Source organism: Chlorocebus sabaeus, chromosome 25 (genome assembly GCF_047675955.1).
Source record: "Chlorocebus sabaeus isolate Y175 chromosome 25, mChlSab1.0.hap1, whole genome shotgun sequence".
Taxonomy (NCBI): Eukaryota; Metazoa; Chordata; class Mammalia; order Primates; family Cercopithecidae; genus Chlorocebus; species Chlorocebus sabaeus.
Window position 1 is genome coordinate 45167184 of NC_132928.1, and position 20452 is coordinate 45187635.

The 20452-nt window shown below is 41.5% G+C and overlaps 1 protein-coding gene and 1 pseudogene across 1 annotated transcript in view; both read right to left on the reverse strand.

The window, feature by feature from the left end:
• Window positions 1-20452, reverse strand: part of C25H1orf21 (chromosome 25 C1orf21 homolog) — a 236971-nt gene that overhangs the window by 39277 nt on the left and 177242 nt on the right. The window lies entirely within an intron of this gene.
• Window positions 1606-18984, reverse strand: LOC103230442 (tRNA (uracil-5-)-methyltransferase homolog B-like; annotated as a pseudogene).

Genomic DNA, 20452 nt, shown 5'->3' on the forward strand with positions numbered 1-20452 from the left:
GGTAGGTTATGCTATAGTAAAAAATGACCCCCAGTATTATTCTTACTATTATTATTGTTTGGATACAGGGTCTCCCTCTGTCACTCAGCTGGAGTGCAGTGGCATGATCTCGGCTCACTGCAACCTCCGCCTCCCAGGTTCAAGCGATTCTCCTGCCTCAGCCTCCTCCTGAGTGGTTGGGATTACAGGCACACACCACTATGCCTGGCTAATGTTTGTATTTTTAGTAGAGATGGGGTTTCACCATATTGTTCAGGCTGGTCTGGAACTCCCAACCTCAGGTGATCCACCTGCCTTGGCCTCCCAAAGTGCTGGGATTACAGGCATGAGCCACCGCGCTCAGCCAATATTAATTACTTATCTCCTGCACACGCTACATGACCAGCACAGGCTGCAGGATGGCTCTGCTTAATATAACCACTCAGCAACTTGGGTTAATGGAGGCCCCATGTCAACAGGTGCTTTTATAATCACTATGGCTGGAGTTCAGCAAGGGTTACATGTTCCTACTTACTTGGACAAAGCATACCACAGGACCACATCTAAATTCAAGAGAGTGGAAAAAAAAAAGGGGGGGTTTTCAAAAAGTTCATGGAAAATGTGTATTATGAAAAAATTATGCATGGATTTCAAATTTTTTTCCACCAAGATAAATTCGTACTGACTAGTTATAACATGTTTGAACAGAATCTAGTTCAAGGCACTAAAAAGGATAAAATATCAATTTGAAAACAGCCCCTATCAGAGCAATATGAATTTTACTAAAACTGAAGCAAGAACAAACAACAAATTTATGGTGAAGCTTAAGTGGAAGAATGGTGAAATAATTGATGCTTGATGAAAAGTTTATGGAGACAATGCCCCAAAGAAATCAGCAGGTTACAAGTGGATAATTCATATTAAGAAGGGATGAGATGATGGTGAAGATGAAGCCCACAGGGGCAGACCATCCACATCAATTTGCAAGGAAAAAATCAATCTCGTTCATGCCCTATTTGAGGAGGACCAATGATTAACAGCAGAAACAATAGTCAACATTATAGACATCTCAATTGGTTCAGCTTATGTAAGTCTGACTGAAAAATTCGAGTTGAGTAGACTTTCCATTCGATGGGTGCCAAAACTGTTGCACCCAGATTAGCTGCAGACAAGAGCAGAGCTCTCAATGAAAACTTCAAATAAGTGGGATCAAGAACCTGATCCCCATTTCCCCAAAGGATTGTAACAGGATATGAAACACGGTTTTGCCAGTACAATCCTGAAGACAAAGCACAATCAAAGTGATGGCTACCAAGAGGAGGAAGTGGTCTACATAAAGCAAAAGTGAACCAGTCAAGAGTCAAGGTCATGGTAAAAAGTTTTAGGGATGTTCAAGACATTTTGCTTGTTGACTTTCTGGAAGGCCACAGAATGATAACACCTGATTATTAGGAGAGTGTTTTGAGAAAGTTAGCCAACGCTTTTGGAGAAAAATGCCCCAGAAAGCTTCACTGGAGAGTCCTTCTCCACCATGACAAGGCTACTGCTCATTCCCCTCATCAAGCAAGGGCAATTTTGCAAGGGTTTTGATAGGAAATCATTAGGCATCCACCATACAGTCCTGATTTGGCTCCTTCTGACTTTTTGTTTCCTAATCTTAAAGAAATCTTTCACACAAGGAGTAATCTCTATTTTAAGAAAATCTTGGGCTGGGCACAGTGGCTCATGCCTGTAATCCCAGCACTCTGGCAGGCCGAGGCAGGTGAATAATGAGGTCAGGAGTTGGAGCCCAGCCTGACCAATATGGTGAAACCCCGCCTCTACTAAAAATACAAAAATTAGCCAGATGTGGTGGCACATGCCTGTAATCCCAGCTACTCAGGAGACTGAGGCAGGAGAATCACTTGAATCCTGGAGGTGGAGGCTGCAGTGAGCCAAGATCATGCCACTGCACTCCAGCCTAGGTGACAAGAGCAAAACTCTGTCTTAAAAAAAAAAAAAAATTAAAAAAAGAAAAAAAAAAGAAAATATTGATGGGATGCTGAGGTGGGAGGATTGCTTGAGCTCAGGAGTTCAAGACCAGACTGGGCAACACGGTGAGACCTTGTCTCTTAAAAACAAACAAACAAACAAACACCCAGCTTATATTTAAAAAAAAGAAAAATCTTTAGCTCAGGTGCAGAAGTTCATGCCTATAACCTCGGCACTTCAGGAGGCTAAGGCAGGCAGATCACTTGAGGCCAGGAGTTTGAGACCAGCCTGGCCAACATGGTGAAACTCCATCTCTAGTTAAAAAAAAAAAAGAAAAAAAGAAAAAAATTAGCCAGGCATGGTGGTGCACTCCTGTAGTCCCAGCTACTCAGGAGGCTGAGGCACAAGAATTGTTTGAATCCAGGAGGTAGAGGTTGCAATGAGCCAAGATGGTGCCAATGCACTCCAGCCTGGGCAATGGAGTGACTCTGTCTCAAAAAACAAACAAACAAACAAACAAACAAAGAATCTTTAAAGGGCACCCATTTTTATTCAGCTAACATGTTAAAAAAACAACAAAAAAAAAATGTGGCACATATACACCATGGAATACTATGCAGCCATAAAAAAGGATGGGTTCAGGTCCTTTGTAGGGACATGGATGCAGCTGGAAACCATCCTTCTCAGCAAACTATCGCAAGAACAGAAAACCAAACACTACATGTTCTCACTCATAGGTGGGAATTGAACAATTAGATCACTTGGACACAGGAAGGGGAGCATCACACACTGGGTCCTATTGTGGGGAGGGGGTAGGGGGAAGGGATAGCATTAGGAGATATACCTAATGTAAATCATGAGTTAACGGGTGCAGCACACCAACATGGCACATGTATATATATGTAACAAACCTGCACGTTGTGCACATGTACCCTAGAGCTTAAAGATAATAATAATAATAAAAAAAAGAATTAAATAGGTAACTTGAATAAGTGTTAAGATTAAATAATATATATACATTTTATAATTTATTTAAAAAACAAAAACAAAAACAAAAAACAAAAAAACCTGCATTGATATGGTTAAATTCCCAAGACCCTCTGTTCTTTTTTATTTCTTTTTTTTTTTTTTTTTAACCTTCACAAGAGGTTGGATGCCAAGTCCTCAGTTCTTTAGGGATGGACTAAATGACAGATATAATTGCTTACAAAACTGTCTCAAATGTGACAGAGCTTATGTTGAATAAGTTGAGAAAGTTTATATTCTTATTTTTTAATTCCATTTTACCATGAATTTTTTGAAGCCCCTTTATACAATCCTACTCTTGTGCTTGGAAGGAGGAGAATTGGAATATTTATGAATAACTTTAATAACTACCATAATGCTAATTAATAAAATATGAATGTACTCTTGAACACAGAATTATCTAACTATCAGATTAATCATAGAGGTCTCCTCTTCTTAGTAGTCTGATATGCAACTCTGTCAGGTATCTTATTTGTTACGAACATATGTGCATTTCACAGAAATATAGAAAAAGCTATATTGATAATTTAAACTGGGCCAAAATGCCACTTGGAGCTTAAACTTCAAAACAAACTAAAAGTACTTGATTAGCTTACTGTAGTGGAACAGGACTAGTCAATTATGCTAAATGTCACTTGGACACAATAAAATGGAAGAGAGACAAAAATCTGTGGTTTATACCCCAGAAAGTTGCATACATACAACCCTGCCTTGTTTTCTCCATTTCTCATTTCTCCTCTCCGATTATCAAATGAGACAAAACACATGTGAATGGGAATCACATTCACCGTGATTCAAAATAAGACCAAAGATCTTAGGAATTCAACTATTAACTATGCCTGTTGCCTGGTGCCCAGGAGACTGCATTTTAGACCTGACTACTGGCCAGGCGTGGTGGCTCACGCTTATAATCCCAACACTTTGGGAGGCTGAGGTGGGTGGATCACGAGGTCAGGAGTTCAAGACCAGCGTGACCAACATAGTGAAACCCTACCTCTACTAAAAATACAAAAAATTAGTTGGGCGTGGTGGCAGGCGCCTGTAATCTCAGCTACTCGGAGGCTGAGGCAGCAGAAAATGCTTGAACCCAGGAGGTGGAGGTTGAAGTGAGCTGAGATGGCACCACTGCACTCCAGCCTGGGTGACAGTGCGAGACTCTGTCTAAAACAAAAACAAACAAAAACAAACAACCAAACAAAAACCTGACTACCACAAAATAAAATAAACATGCTTTAAAACTAGATTTTTCTGGTGGATAAAAATATGGCCAGAAAAATAAAATTACATTGATAAAAGTTAACAAAATATTGTAACAAAGAAATGTATCATCCATCGTGTCTTTGATATTTTAACAAATAAAACCCACCATTTGCGCAGAATTGCTGAACTTTTTCTGTGACTAACCAAAACCTTGCCAGTTTTTTTTCCCACTGAATTGAGAAACTGCACATGTCAAAGCTAAAAACAAAAAGTTAAATGATCTAGTTTTCCTTAAAGGCAGATCATTTTTCTCACACTCATTGTGCCATAGAAGCCAGCCAAAAATTAAAATCAGACTCCAGACTTCCTGAACAAGCTGGACACACCCACAACTCTCTTTAATTCCAAAACTGTCAGTGCCCAGAAAATCTGCTATATTATTTTCCTATTGCTGCTATAACAAATTAACACACATTCAGTGGCTTAAATGACATAGATTTATGACGTGACACTTCTGGAGGGCCGCCTTCCTTCTGAAGGTGACAGGAGAGAACCTGTTTCATTGCCTTTCTAGCTTCTACACATTACCAACCCGCCTCAGTCCACAGCTCCTTTCTCCATCTTCAACACCAGCAGTGTAATATATCTTCTCTCTCCAATCTCTGCTTGTTATTACATCTTCTTTCTCTAAGTCTGATTCTCTTGCTTCCCTCTTGTAAGAATCCTTGGGATTATACTGTGTCCACTCAAAGCATTCGAGATAAAGCCAAGATCCCTAATTTCATCACATCTGTAAAGTGTCTTTTACCATGTAAAATAAATAGGTATTTTACATAAATAAAATAAATATTTTAAGTAAATAAAATATTTATAGGTTCCGTGGATTTGGATGTGGACATCATACTTCAGCTTACCACAGTGTGCCCTCTGGACTGTAAAGATTCACACCCACCCCACATGCAAAATGCGTTCATCCATCCTAAAGTCCCCAAAAGTCTCAACCCATTTACAGCATCGGCTTGGCTCCTGGCTGGAGTACGGAGTGCAGGCCGGCGGGGGATGAAGCCGAGCTGTGTACCTCTGCCAGATCCCCAGGGCCTTGCAAAACAAATTAAGGATTTGTGGTTTTATTCCAAAAGTCATGGGGAGAGCCTCTGAAGGGTTTTAAGCAGGAAAGTCACAGGAGTGGATCTGAGTTCTCGAAAGCCCACTCTGGCAGCAGCACGCGTGAGAACTGGAGGTAGGGAGGCTGCTTAGGAGCCTGCTGCAGTAATCCCGGGGAGGAAAACAGGGCGGTCTGTTTAGTTGAGCATTGCCATAGACAGTGACTGCACAAGGGCGGGCCTGAAGCTGGGTGGTAGTGGAGGCTTCAGAGGACCCTGGACAACAGAGGGAGAAGAAATTTCAGTTGGCCAGGGCAATGCAGAGGGCAGTGCCAATGAGGACAGAGCAGAGGAACTGGCAAGACAGCGAGAGGATAGAAGGTTCTGAGAACTGTCTGTTCTGTAGCAGTTAGGACTCCTTCACTCAAAAGTCACAGAGGCGGGGCACAGTGGCTCCTGCCTGTGATCCCAGCACTTTGGAAGGCCCAGGTGGGTGGATCACCTGAGGTCAGGAGTTTGAGACCAGTCTGGCCAACATTGGGAAACCCCGTCTCTACTAAAAATACAAAAATTAGCAGGATGTGGTGGAGCATGCCTATAATTCCAGCTACTCAGGAGGCTGAGGCAGGAGAACTGCTTGAATCCAGGAGGCGGAGGTTACAGTGGGCCCAGATTGTGCTACTGCACTCCAGCCTGGGTGACAGAGTGAGACTCTATGTCAACAACAACAACAACAAAAGTGACAGAAACTCAACTTGTTTTACCTCTGCAGAAAAGTGATACATTGGTTTACCTAACAATGAAGCTGATCAGGCTTGGGCCTCACTGAATTCAGGGAGTCAAGCAATGCCCTCTGTCTCCCTGACCATTCTTTTTTTTTTTTTTTTTTTTTTTTTTTTTGAGACTTTGAGATGGAGTCTTGCTCTGTCGCCCAGGCTGGAGTGCAGTGTCGTGATCTCGGCTCACTGCAAGCTCCACTTCCCGGGTTCACGCCATTCTCCCGCCTCAGCCTCCTGAGTAGCTGGGACCACAGGCACCCGCCACCAGGCCCAGCTAATTTTTTGTATTTTTAGTAGAGACGGGGTTTCACCGTGTTAGCCAGGATGGTCTTGATCTCCTGACCTCGTGATCCACCCGTCTCGGCCTCCCAAAGTGCTGGGATTACAGGCTTAAGCCACTGTGCCCGGCCCCTGTCTCCCATTTTTTGTTTGTCACCTTGGTTTCATTTTTTTTCATGACCTCCTGGCAACCCCAGATTCAATCCTTCCACTTCTGTGGCCCAAAAGGCAAGAGGGTCTTCCTGTTTGTACCAATTACAAGCATCCCAGGGAAACACTGGTTAGCCTACCTTTAGTCATGTGCCTACACTGTGTGAAGGGGTTAGGAGGTTTCTTAGCAGGGGTCAGGGGCTTTGCTAGGAGAATAGAAGCCATAGCTAACACCTCTCTAATTCATCTGGTATGAACTCTTTGTATCAAATTTTTTTCTGTTAGTATATATAAAGTGTATGGATTCTGTTGCATGTATTATGATTTTTTTTAAGTTTTTTTTTTTATTTTTTTTTTATTTTTTACCTTTTTGTGTTTTCATATACAGGGGTTTTAAGTTTTTCACTAATGGAAAAAATGGATTGTTTTCATGTATTACTTCTTCCAGCACTTCTATCATTAGTTCTGGTTAATTGTAAATTTAGGTCCTTACTCATACACCCTCTTCCATACCCCTCTGCAACCTCTTCCCATCAGAAGTCAGAGTAAATGAAGGGAAGTCAATATCTTAACAGTGTACCCCTTCACCTTCTTGGCTTTTCAGCTAATACAAGTGTCATATCTGTCGTGCTATAATTATTTTACAATGTAGAGCCAGTCACTAGATTTCTACACACAATCTGAACAGTCAATAATCAAATCTGGCATTGTTCTATTTCTGAGGTACTTTTAGTCCAAGGCTGCTAGGAAGAGACGGGTTGTAGCTAGAATTTGGGTTAAAAATGTTCTTCAAAATTGAAATATGGTATTTAGGCAACAGAGACTAAGCGCCATTCTTTTTTTCTCCCTTCTTTCCTTTTTGAGAAACGTACTGCTAGAAATCTCTTCATTCTAAACTCTGCAAACAGAATTGATCCTGCAGTCCTTTAAAGTGGTGTGTTCAGCCCCGAGTTTCTTCATTTGCTTATCTTTTCGGCCTTTTAGAAGCTTTCTTAAAAACTCCCATACTATCTTTCTTCACACTTGCCCTCAAATTTGGTGTATATTCCCCTAAGACACCCGAGCCGAGCTCATCCTGTGGATGCGGGATAGTGACAAGACTGGGCCCTCCACAGCCCGACAGGGACAGCAGCTTGTCAGGGACAAAGAGTGAGAACAAATGACCCACGTCCCCTGCTGCTCTCATGGCTCTTCCCTCTGAGGCTCTTTCACTAGGAAGCTTTCAAATTAAGGGTTCATTAAATATATAATAAGCACATTCTCTCCATTCTTTTCACGCCCTCTAGGTCCTGCTAGGCAAATCAGTCTTAAGAGCCAGTTTCCTTTTGCCCTTATTCCTTGCCTCTCCACTTCAGTGAAAATCTTTTCCTACTTGAGTAAAAGGCAAAGAAAAAAAAAGTTAAAGAACATGATTAAGAGCTTTAATGAATCATATAGGTTTGAATGTAAAGTGGTTCCTGTCTTTCCAATGAGATCCTCAGAAATGTGTCTTGGCAAATATAAATACATAATCCTTTAGGGATGTGGTTGAAACCTTCAGTTGACTACTTACATGGTTTGTTAATTCAGTGACATACATATATTTAAATTCATATATTATGTAAAAATCATATTTAGAAGTATTACTTTTTCCATATGCACATTTCATGAAACAATTTAAACTTTTCAGATGCATCTGACATCAGAGTTTTCACAATCACTTAGAATCACAAAATGTTTGAGTCTTCTGATGTTTCCAAAGCATATATTATCTTCATTTCATTTTTTTTTTTTTTTTTTTTTTTTTGAGACGGAGTCTTGCTCCATTACCCAGGCTGGAATGTGGTGGTACTGCAACCTCCACCTCCTAGGTTCAAGCAATTCTCCTGTATCAGCCTCCCGAGTAGCTGGGATTACAGGCGTGCACCACCACGCCCAGCTAATTTTTGTATTTTTGTATTTTTGTATTTTTTTTTTTTTAGTAGAGACGGGGTTTCGTCATGTTGGCTAGGCTGGTCTTGAACTCCTGACCTCAGGTGATCTGCTTGCCTCGGCCTCCCAAAGTGCTGGTATTACAGGCATGAGCCATGGTGCCCGGCCTATCTTCATTTCTACTTTGAAGTAAAATGCGGTTTGAATTTTTTATTTATTTTATTTTTAATTTTTTAAAGATTTCAACTTTTATATTCAGGGGGTACATGTGTAGGTTTGTACCAAGGATATATTGCTTGATGGTGAGGTTTGGGGTATGAATGAACCTGTCATCATTTTTAATTCCAGGCCATCAATACTCCACATTATTCACCACTTACCATATTATTTTTTCAAAGTAACTGCTAACCCTTTTCCTGTTTAGAAAAAAAAAAGTGAAGCTCGCTGCCAGCACTTACTTAATTTTACGTAAACATGCTCTCTGAGGCTGAAGCAAATCTGACTTTCAATGTGAAAATAAAATATACAAATCGTTTTTGGAGTTATTTCTAAACACAACTAACATCAGAATCATCTGAATCATCAGAAACGTCTATTTCAGACAAATCGGATTTATCAAATGAATCTTCGGCCAAGAACTCTTCGAGAATGATGTTAATATCACGCGTAGGAATGCTACGTTTTCTAGGACTTAACATTTTCAGTGATTGAGAATTACTGTATTTTGTAAATGGAAATACCACTACTAAAAACAGAATGCTATGAATAGAATGATGCCTTTTGTTTCCAAAGTCGATATACTAGCGTGATGTGAAAATAACATTAAAAGAGATATTGCATGGTGAAAGTTATCTTGGGGCGAACGCCGCAGCTGCAAGTGCCATCAGTGAGTATTCTCAGGGCAAATGGAAAAGGGTTAAAAGGCTGTTTACAGTGACACACAGCAATAATGACTACATTAAACTAGTTTTTTTCCCTCCATTAGAAACAAAGTTGATTCTGACAGAAGATCTCTGCAATCATCCAAAGTGATCATGGACTGAGAGAGTGCCTGCACCACGAGACTTACATACAAAGGGGCATCCGCTTGACTGAAGCGGTTTTTTTTTTTTTTTTTTTGAGAAGGAGTCTTGCTCTGTCTCCCAGGCTAGAGTGCAGTGGCGTGATCTCGTGATCTCGGCTCACTGCAACCTCCGCCTCCCGGTTCAAGCGATTCTCCTGCCTCAGCCTCCTGAGTAGCTGGGATTACAGGTGCACACTACCATGCCTGGCTAATTTTTGTATTTTTAGTAGAGACGGGGTTTCACCATGTTGGTCAGGCTGGTCTCAAACTCCTTACCTCATGATCCACCTGCCTCAGCCTCCCAAAGTGCTGGGATTACAGGCATGAGCCACCGTGCCCAGCCTGAAGCATAATTTTAAAAAAATCTTGCTTGGATCCTGGCTTATACCATAATGCAGTAGAAACTTTTACCAATGATCATCTTCAACAATGATTTTTACCAAACTCCACGGTTTTCTGATTGAAAGAACTTACTAGAAATGTTAGAGACTTTATCCCATTTCTCTAAATTTCACTGCAGTAAACTGCTGAAATGAAAACTCACAAATGTTAGTGCTACATCCACTGTCCAACAGTCATCTTCCAGAAAACATGCTTGCAAAACAAAACAAAACAGAACAGAACAGCATGCATACTGGTCCATTTTTCTATATACATGTTCGCACTCCCTCGTTCCCTCTTCCTACGCCTCCTTTCTCAAAGAGTTGTACGTTGTAGATGACAAACTGCTAGAATACAGACACAATCGTGCTTGATTTGTTCCTTATATGAGGTCTTATGTGTGTTCTTCACTGATGTTCCCTTGATAATCTGACAATGGAGAAACACAGCTTTTGATTCCTTGTCTCTTATGGTCTCTTGTAATTATAAACACAATAACAACCAAAATAATAGCTCTCATTGACAGCACCCCTCCCAAGAGCCAGACACCTGACTAAGGCCTGTGAGCATTAACTAAGTTAATGCGGATGAAATGCCAGGCACAAGTCCTGCCATGTGCTAAGAGCCCAATAGATGTCAGCCATTACTATTATTGCCTCAGCCTCCCAAAGTGCTGGGATTACAGGCATGAGCCACCGTGCCCGGCCTGAAGCATATTTTTAAAAAATCTTGCAAAACATCTGTATTAACTGTTATCATTCAATCCTCACAACAACTATATGAGGTAAGCATTCCCACAGATGAGAACATTAAGAACAACAAGGAAACAAGGCCATAGAGTTACTGGCCAAGAGGGGATAGAAGTTCTGCATGTCCACCTCTTTCAATAAATATTTTACATTCTTAAAAAGGCCAAATCTATGTAAATTAAAGAGGATGAGGAAAAGAACAGTCCACATACTTTAAAACTCCCCCCTTATGTTCCAATACCTAACGATGAGAGAGGTCTAGAAGGGACACACAATTTTAATGACAGGGCAAGAACCCTGGAAATCCCCCAATGGCCATAGCTGAGAAACAGCCGCTGCCCCTTTCCAGCCCAAAGCAAGTCAAGGCCAGGCAAGTCACGGAAAGGGATGAAGTGTCTCCAGCAAACAACAGTGGGTAGAGGGACCAGGTATAACCGGTAAGATAAAGCCCACTCGAAAGGCAATCAAAATTCTTCTAAAAGGTCATTCAAGTTGACCAAGTAATACATATAGCCGGTGTTGATACTAGGGAGAGCCAGTTGTCAGACAGTCACATGCTGCACAACAGCATCTCGGTCACCGATGAACTGCATATATGACAGGGGGCCCGTAAGATTATAATACAGTATTTTCACTATACCTTTTCTGTGCTTAGAGATGTTTAGATGGACAAATACTTATCACTGTGTATAAATGCTTGCAAGATTCAGCTCAGTGACATGCTGTACAGGTTTGTAGCCTGGGAGCAACAGGCTAGACCATAGAGCCTGGGTGTGTAGAACCTGTGTAAGTTCAGTCTATGAGGTTCACATGATGACAAATTACCTAAGGATGCATTTCTTAGAACGTTTCCCCGTGGTTAAGCAACCCATGACTGTGAATACGTCACCTTCATTCCATCTGGCAAGATGTTCTGCCTTAGCACTCGGCTGCATTATTTTCCTTTTCTTTCCTGTTCACTATGCTTTAATTCTGAGGACCATAGGAGGGCAGAATATTACTTTTCAAAAACTTTAAACATGTGTCTAAGCATACCCTTTTCTTAAATTGATGACCTGATGTTAAAATGTTATTTTTCATGTCATTTATAATCTTATCAGAATCCATTTAATGAAGTTTGGTTAGACTTCAGTGGAAATTATCTTCCAGAGTTGTTTTCCCCACCTGGGATACAGGGGTAACTTTACTACAATTAGTATGCATAGTGCAGAATTTCACGCAAGGGGGCCTGTGGCAGCAGTGAGGTAATTTAAACAAAATTGTAACTTAAACATATTTAACACATTGCAGCATATTTAACACAATTTAAACATAGTAAACATTATTTAAACACTCAAAAGAACAAATCAGAAAGGACATGTGCACAAACTTGCTGCTACTTAGATCACGGCAGCTTCTAGGATCCATTGTCTTTCACTGATTTAAAAACAAAGCGAAAAAAAAAATTAAAAAGTTGTGCCTGAAAAATATATATTTAAATCTTATTTAATATAGTATGGCCGGGCGCGGTGGCTCAAGCCTGTAATCCCAGCACTTTGGGAGGCCGAGAAGGGCGGATCACGAGGTCAGGAGATCAAGACCATCCTGGCTAACCCGGTGAAACCCCGTCTCTAGTAAAAAATACAAAAAATTAGCCGGGCGCAGTGGCGGGCGCCTGTAGTCCCAGCTACTCGGGAGGCTGAGGCAGGAGAATGGCATAAACCCGGGAGGCGGAGCTTGCAGTGAGCCGAGATCGGGCCACTGCACTCCAGCCTGGGCGAGAGAGCGAGACTCCGTCTCAAAAAAAAAAAAAAAAAAAAAAAAAAAAAAAAAATATATATATATATATATAGTATAAAATTTGTTTGCCACCTCTACCTAATTCCTTGTTCCAGGGTAACCAAGGCAGAATGATATTATGTAACTAAGTGGCAGCTTTTCCCTCAAATAAATATCCTTTATCTATTGTCAAGAGGAAACTGCAGTTCCGAGGATGATTTGGATAGACCAGACTGCAGTGTCCATGCTACTTTTTGAATACTCAGTTAAACGGCCCTAAATTCTTGGCTTCTGTAGGCTTTGGCTTAGGACATATGGCTATGCCATAGTCCTCTCCACAGCACAGAGGCCTCTTCCTGAACTGACAACAGTGAGTCCTTTACCAGTCCTAGCTCACTGTTCTGACATCCCTGGCCCCAGTCTTCAAAACAGTACCACCCTGTCACAACCAGTTTCTATCATCACTCTGTGTTGTACAAAGTTTTATTATCTATTTTATTTTTTAGAGATGGAAGCCTTGCTATATTGCCCAGGCTGTCCTAGAACTCCATCCTTGGAGTTCTCCAAGGATGGTGATCTCCATCCTCAGCCTCCCAAGTAGCTTGGACCAGAGGCACCGGTCATTGCACCCAATCTGGAGTTTAATTTTATTTTTTCCCTCAAATTAAGTAGTTGTCTATTTAGGTAATTTTATTTGAAAGGAGAATACTGTAATCCAGAAATGAATGAGCATTTCCTCATTTAACCTTCCAAAGAAAAGTTCAGCCTCTGACAAAGTGTAAGGCAAGTAACAGAATTCAACTTATCTGTATACAAAAGGATTTTCAACCACGCTCTAGAAAACGTGCACACTTTCACTTAATGACCACTGATGATGGAAGTGAGAAACAAGTGGCAATGGGAACTGCTGCTGCCTTGTCCAAATTAGCAAACCACCACCTGCTCTACTGCTCTGTATCACTGGAACAACTCCAGTTCCTCCAGAGACTATGAAAAGGAACTGCAGAAGCTAGTCAAGGTAGCATGGCACGCTCCATCATGCTTGTGAAGAAAAGCAAAAGGAAACACCATGCTGACGCCCTCTCGTCCTGGGTAGAACGACTGTCTCCCTCCCTGTTCTTGGCAGAGACTTATCCCAACGCCCTGGCTTATCTGTTTACATATCTGTCTCTTCTTACTACGGACTACTTTAAATGTTTCAACCTAATAAAATGCAAGCCCCTAAAGATGCTGTTCATGTCTTATCCATCTTTGTATATAGTAGGTAATGTGATAGGCATTCAATACAGGTTTGCTGGAAGAATGAACGAAAGAGCATTTGTCCTCCTTTACTTTTGTGCTACACGGTTCAGCAACGTTACTCCCACTCAGAATGAAGCTGGGCACAGAAAGGGCAGAATGACCTTTGGCGCTGACGCACAACAATGGAGGACCATCAAAGGGAAGGAGTGGTGCTTTCACTGTAACCTTGACTAAAATTGCGATTGTGGCTCTCCATGGGAGAAAAAGAGAGCAAGAAACAGCAGTCACCCCAGTGCATGGGCACCATCACTTTTAAGCTGAGTTATAAGAACCTCAGGGTGTTTTTTAAAAAACAGGTTTTAAGTTATTTCAAGGAGGAAAAAGAGCTTAACATGCATCATTTTACTCTAAATATCTTTGATATGTTTTCACCATAAGACTTTTAGGTTGTAATGCTAATAAATATCAAGTATTATTCTCTTATAATACTCTTATAATTCTCTTATAATTCTCTTATATCACGTAAGAATTTCTCTAAAACGCACAGCAGCCTGGAGTAGTCAAATTCATGGAGACAGAAAGTAGAATGGAGGTTGCCAGTGACCGGGGGCAAGGAGGAAGGAGGGGTCAGTGTTTAAATGTTTAAGTTTTGCAAGATGAAAAAAGTCCTGGAGATGGATGGCAGTGATGGTTGCACAACAATGTGAATGTACTTAATGCCACTGAATTATATTCTCAAAAATGATTAAGATGATAAATTTTATGTTATGTATGTTTTACCACATTTTTTTGTGTGTGTATGTGGTAAAAGGAAAGTCACTGTCAAATGCTAACAGATAGGACAATGCCTGGGCTCTAGCCTCAAGGGAATCACTTCACACTTTAGGCTAGAGAGAGGTTTTTAAAATGGTGAACATGGTATGGGAGGTGTGCAGGAGTGTGCTGGGTACCAGGTCTGGGTGTCTTATTCTGGTGGCTGTCTTCAGTCACGGTGCCTGGAGGGAAGCTGAGTGTCATCTCAACAATGGCTGGGTTGTGGATTAACTGCCTTGAGGCCATCTCTGGAATTTCACAGCTCAGCCTTCATGCTTAGTTGTCTCAAGATTAGCCCCTGGAACTTTCAGCATGGTTCATTCCTTGTGGTTTCATTTTGGGGTTTGCAGGAAACAAAAGCTAGTGTGTGGAGGGCCTTGAAGTTTCAAATGGCTTTAACTTCCTTGTAATGCAGTTCAGCACGGGTTGGGTTCACCATAGCAACAATTAACCATCCATCTTCCTTTGACTTTAGCAGCCCTGGAAAAATCTCTGCTTGACTAGTATGAAACTCAAAGCTACTGATGCCATTGTAGGCTGCAGTCCGCCTGGCATCCTCCACTGCCTGCCCCACCAACAGAATCCCAAGGACTTGTGACGTGCTGAGCCAGAGGGAGGCTGATCACACCAGTTCCACAGCAGATGGCAAGGAGGATGGTGTTAGAGTTCACTCCACTCAGCTTCCCTACAATCCAGTATAGCATCTCTGCACCAGCAGTGTTAATCTGGAAAAAGGCATCTGGAGAAATGCAGACTTTCAAGCCCAGGAGATCTTTAAAGATATGAGGTTCCCCAAACAAGAGTAGTAGGCGGACTGATAATGGCTGAAACGGGTCATGGTGCTTTCCTGGAAGTCAGTTGAGGTCAAGTCATGGACTGCTCCAGGACCTTTAATGAAAAATTCCTTTACAGTCTCCTTCTGAACACGGAGCTCCCCTGGACTTAATTCCTGGGGATGGAATGTGATGACAGCCATTGTGTGCCTTAGGCTATTGGTGCGGACTGTGAGCTCATACCAGTATCGACCTTCCTGAAGCAGAAGGCAGGGCTCTGTTGGAGACTGTGGAAGGAATACTTCATCGTACTGTGCCACCTGATTGTGTTTCTCAGGGATGTTTTTCAGATGGTTAGACTGTACACAGACGATGTTCCCATCTTTTCAGATTCCCAGGTCATATCCCACAGTCTTTGGATTGCCATTTGGACCTTGATTCACAGAGAAGGTGGACTTATTTCTGTAGCCACTGATGACAGGAGATGGTATAATAGGATGGAGAAGACAAGCAGCCCCTCAGATTTAGGTACAGCTGTTGTCACATTGACTCCATCAAGCATTTGAATGTGAGACTCTAGTCTTTGTAAATTTTCACCTTGAGCCGTTCATAGTTCAGCCTCCAGAGCAGCATCACACCACCAGCCAGCCTTTCCTGCCAGGAATTATCTAGTAGTCCCAGATGACTTGGTTTCTTCTGACTTTGTCCTTTTTGACACTTCTTGGCTACCACATGGGTGAAATTTCCCTTACATACTATGCCCCAAAAGAACTGTGACCAACCTGGTGGTTTTACGGCACACCAGGGAAGCAGTCTTGGTTTAGAGAGGAAACCCACCATGGAGAGGAAGCACGTGAGGCTGTGTGTTAGGACTCTTCTCTTAATGCCTGCCATCTAAAGACACACTGAAATCCACCTCTCAGGGTTGAGGTGAGAACAACAAGCTCATATATATGGCACGCTCTGGACTGTGCTGAACACAGCAGATGCTTGACATGTGTCAATACCCTTCCTTAGGCTCTGATTTGAAGTGTGTCACTTGGTTTTGTCATGCCTTAATGTCTCCAACCTGCAAAATTGAGGCAGCAAACCAAAAGGGCAGATGACCCAGTTTACTGTGGCAGGGAGTCATTTCCTGTTGAGCAGGGCACCTCTACTAGCCCCCTGGCCCGTGCAGCCAACAGGGGGCAGGCATGGCAGAACGTGGGGCTCCTCCCAGTGCCAGTGTAGCAGCTGGCCTGGGCACCTCAACTCCTCTCGGGGAGTACCCATCCCTACTTGGCTGGGGGATCTTCTCTTGAGACCTTCCTCAAAAGCATTTATAACCCTAATCCGCAATTTTAAACAATGTACAACAAAAGTTGGAAGGAGTTCTCACCCCCCAGCTTCCCCTAAGCTTCCCCTCCCCTTTTAATATATTATCTCTTTCATTCCATCTATTAAATGTCCTCTCCTTATTTTTATAGACTCCAAAATCAACATTAAATAGAAAATTCACATACACAGATTGGTTGAAATATTTACTTGTAGATTTATAAACAGTCTGCAGTCCCAAGGACAAATGGCCACATAATCTGTTGAACAACAGTGATCTGTGTAGGTTTGGACACGATGGAAAACTACGTATCCTGTAAAGGTTTAATACGCAGGACTTTAATAATGTGTAGTTTCACACATGCAGGGCCTTTTACACGTAGCCTGTGGACTTGGAGAATTCAGAGCAAACCAACTTTGTGAGAGAAATATGGTACTTGGCTTGTTTATAACTCCAATGCCAATCCACTTTACAGGGGGACACCCACTTAATTTTCCAGTTGGAGGTAATAAAGTCATACTACAAACTGAAAGCAACCATAGGAACTGGAATGAATGTGATGACCTTTCTGGAGAAGCACCAGAGTTCAGAAAAGAGGTGCATGGTGAGGTCTAGAGAACCAGGGCTCTGAAGGTGGCCAGATCTTTAAAAGCTAGCCTCTGCCACTTAATATTTGTAAAGTTTGTAAGTAACTTAAACTCTTAGAGCCTTAGTTTCTTAATCTGCAGACTGAAGATAACAGAATCTCTCCCATAAAACACTATTATTATATCAAATGAGATTAAGTAAGATAGTACAAGCACCTGGAACATGGTGGATATTCAATAATTCTTAGATACTATTAATTATCCTCACGAATAATATCAGAATATAATATTCTGTTCTGAAAAATAACCAGGTCAACCTCAGAGTCTTGTCCTGAAATACTCTTTTGTTCTAACATCATGAGGTTTGGCAGCAAGGATGGCGCTTTTAAGGGTAGTCTAGCCCTTCATTTTACATCAGTGGTTAATTAATATCTAGAGAGAATAAAGGACTTGATTAAGGTCATACTGTTAGTGGCATAATAGCCTATTCTTTGATCCAGGTCTCCTTCCTTTTTCTACTGTGGAACTTCTGTAGGCAGCAGAATGAAAACAGGTGAATTTTCAAACCTCACTTCCTAATTCTGGACTGTGTGCCATGTCAGCAGCAGGTGAAACATGGCAGAGGTGACTCGCTGTGTCCTGTGATGGCTGAATTAGAAAAGACTCCAGCTAAGGTTTCCAGAGATCCCTAGTGCTAGCAATTCCTGAGCCGCTGGTTCATTCTACATATAACTGGCTTTCTTGGGTTTGCTAAGAAACCCAACTCTTCACTCTCTCAGCTTTCCAATTTAGAGAATGTTACAGTATTACTGTCTCCTGTTCTCTTAGCTTTAGAGAATTATTATTATTATTAGGCCAGGTGTGGTGGCTCATACCTGTAATCCCAGCACTTTGGGAGGCTAAGGCTGGATCACTTGAAGTCAGAAGTTCAAGACCAGCCTGGCCAATATGGTAAAACCTGGTGTCTAATAAAAATACAAAAATTAGCCAGGTGTGGTGGTGTGTTCCTGTAGTCCCAGCTACTCGGGAGGCTGAGGCAGGAGATCACTTGAACCTGGGAGGAGCAAGTTGCAGTGAGCTGAGATCACGCCATTGCTCTCCAACCTGGGTGGCAGAGCAAGACTCTGTCGAAAGAAAGAAAGAAAGAAAGAAGAAAGAAAAGAAAAGAAAAGAAAGAAAGAAAGAAAGAAAGAAAGAAAGAAAGAAAGAAAGAAAGAAAGAAAGAAAGAAAGAAAGAAGGAAGGAAGGAAGGAAGGAAGGAAGGAAGGAAGGAAGGAAGGAAGGAAGGAAGGAAGGAAGGAAGGGATTTTTATTATTCTGTAAGACCAACAGCTGTGTTCTATCTCTTTCACCTAGACCAGTCTAGGCACTTTGCATATATATTCTAACTCTGGAGTAGTAAGTAGTAGTTACTATTATGACTTCTAGTTAAAAATGAGGAAACCAAGTTTCAGCAATTTGCCCAAGGTCTCTCAGAGGGTTTGAATTCAGGTATCTCTAATGTCAGAGCCCAGGCTGTAGATCCTGACTTCATTCAAGCATCCACAGTGAAATAATACTAACAATGACTGTTGATCACCTCTGAGAATTTACTTTGTGCACACTAACCACAACAGCCTTATGACACAAGTACTATTACTATTTCTCAATTTTATAGAGGAGGAAACTAAATCACAGAGTGGTTAAACTGTTTAGGATCCCAAACCCCTAAGACTGTGTTCCTAAAATTCACCAAAGACGGTTAAATATTCTCCATCCACCTTGTGGATTTCCACAATCTTCTTTAAGAACTTCCCCCAACCTTGTATTTTCTTTCCTAGATGGCTTGTTCCAAAAGAAAACAAAACTCTCCTTGAACCAGCCAACCAAAGCAAAGACAATGGATACAGGATAGCTAGAGTTCAAGTAAAATCATTTTGAAAATATTTTCACAAGAAATCATTTTGCTAGATTACACTATTCTCTGCTCATAATTACCTTCAGACATTCAATTCAGGAATAATGTCAAGAAGGTGCCCATGTAACTAGACATGTAAAAAATGACACAGAGAATTTGCTTTCTAGTGTGACAGCCTGAAATTATGTATGCTAGGGGGTGCTGTTGAACAATTTTAAGGTTTTTGTCCATCTGGCATTTTTAGAGTTGCATGTGGTAGTGCTTTGGGGTAGGGTGAGCTTGTAATTTTTAATTAAAACCTATTTAACCTCAGCTTGGTAACTTTTAACCAACACAATATTTTGCTGCAGAAGACATTTTAAAATAAGTTGTATTCATTACATGTGCAGTTAATTTTTATTCACGCAGAAGCATTTATCACTCATTGTTTTTTCTCCTGTCACATTTAAGAACGTGATTAAAAGATAACACAATGCAGATGTTAAACCTAAAGAAAGTGGCAGTGTCTCTAGAGCATTATCGATGATGGTAAGACGTGGGTCTCATAGAAGTTAACAGAATCTCTAATATATAGGAAGCAAAGAACCAAAACCTTCGCAATCAGGGAATCTTAGCTCTAACTCTCTTGCTCCACAATTCAGCTAAATGACCTAAGTACTTGTTAATAAATCATGATGCAGAAAATACACAGGACTAGGAAGGTTAGAAAGCAGAGTACCAGTTATGCTGAACTGACACAATTTTGGTCACGTAGGCTCAGTCAAAAATAGAAAATGTGATGTAGTTAAACATAAAAGGTCATACAATATGCAGAACTACCCCAAAGTCTATATAATTAGGAATTAAGCACATGTACAAATATACATCCTTCTCTGAACTTTCATTAGTGGTCTACAAAATTATTTGTTGTAGAACAGTGCCACATCTACACAAAATAATTTCAGTAGTAAATGCTTAAATTTTTTGAATGAATAAAGATGATTAAGTCCAGCAGTTACAAGTTTGCAACACTTTTGATACTTGCTTCTTTTTTTTTTTTTTTTTTTTTGAGGCGGAGTCTCGCTCTGTCGCCCAGGCTGGAGTGCAGTGGCTGGATCTCAGCTCACTGCAAGCTCCGCCTCCCGGGTTCACGCCATTCTCCTGCCTCAAGACTCCCGAGTAGCTGGGACTACAGGCGCCCGCCACCTCGCCCGGCTAGATTTTTGTATTTTTTAGTAGAGACGGGGTTTCACCGGGTTAGCCAGGATGGTCTCGATCTCCTGACCTCGTGATCCGCCCGTCTCGGCCTCCCAAAGTGCTGGGATTACAGGCTTGAGCCACCGCGCCCCGGCCGATACTTGCTTCTTAAAAGAAAATGAAGGAGAATCATTTGTGTGTGCTGAAAGGCGCTGTGTAGACAAATGACAACTCACCAAGATATCACTATGTTGCCTTAATTATTCCCTCGCTGCTTCATACATCGCTTCTCCCATATAG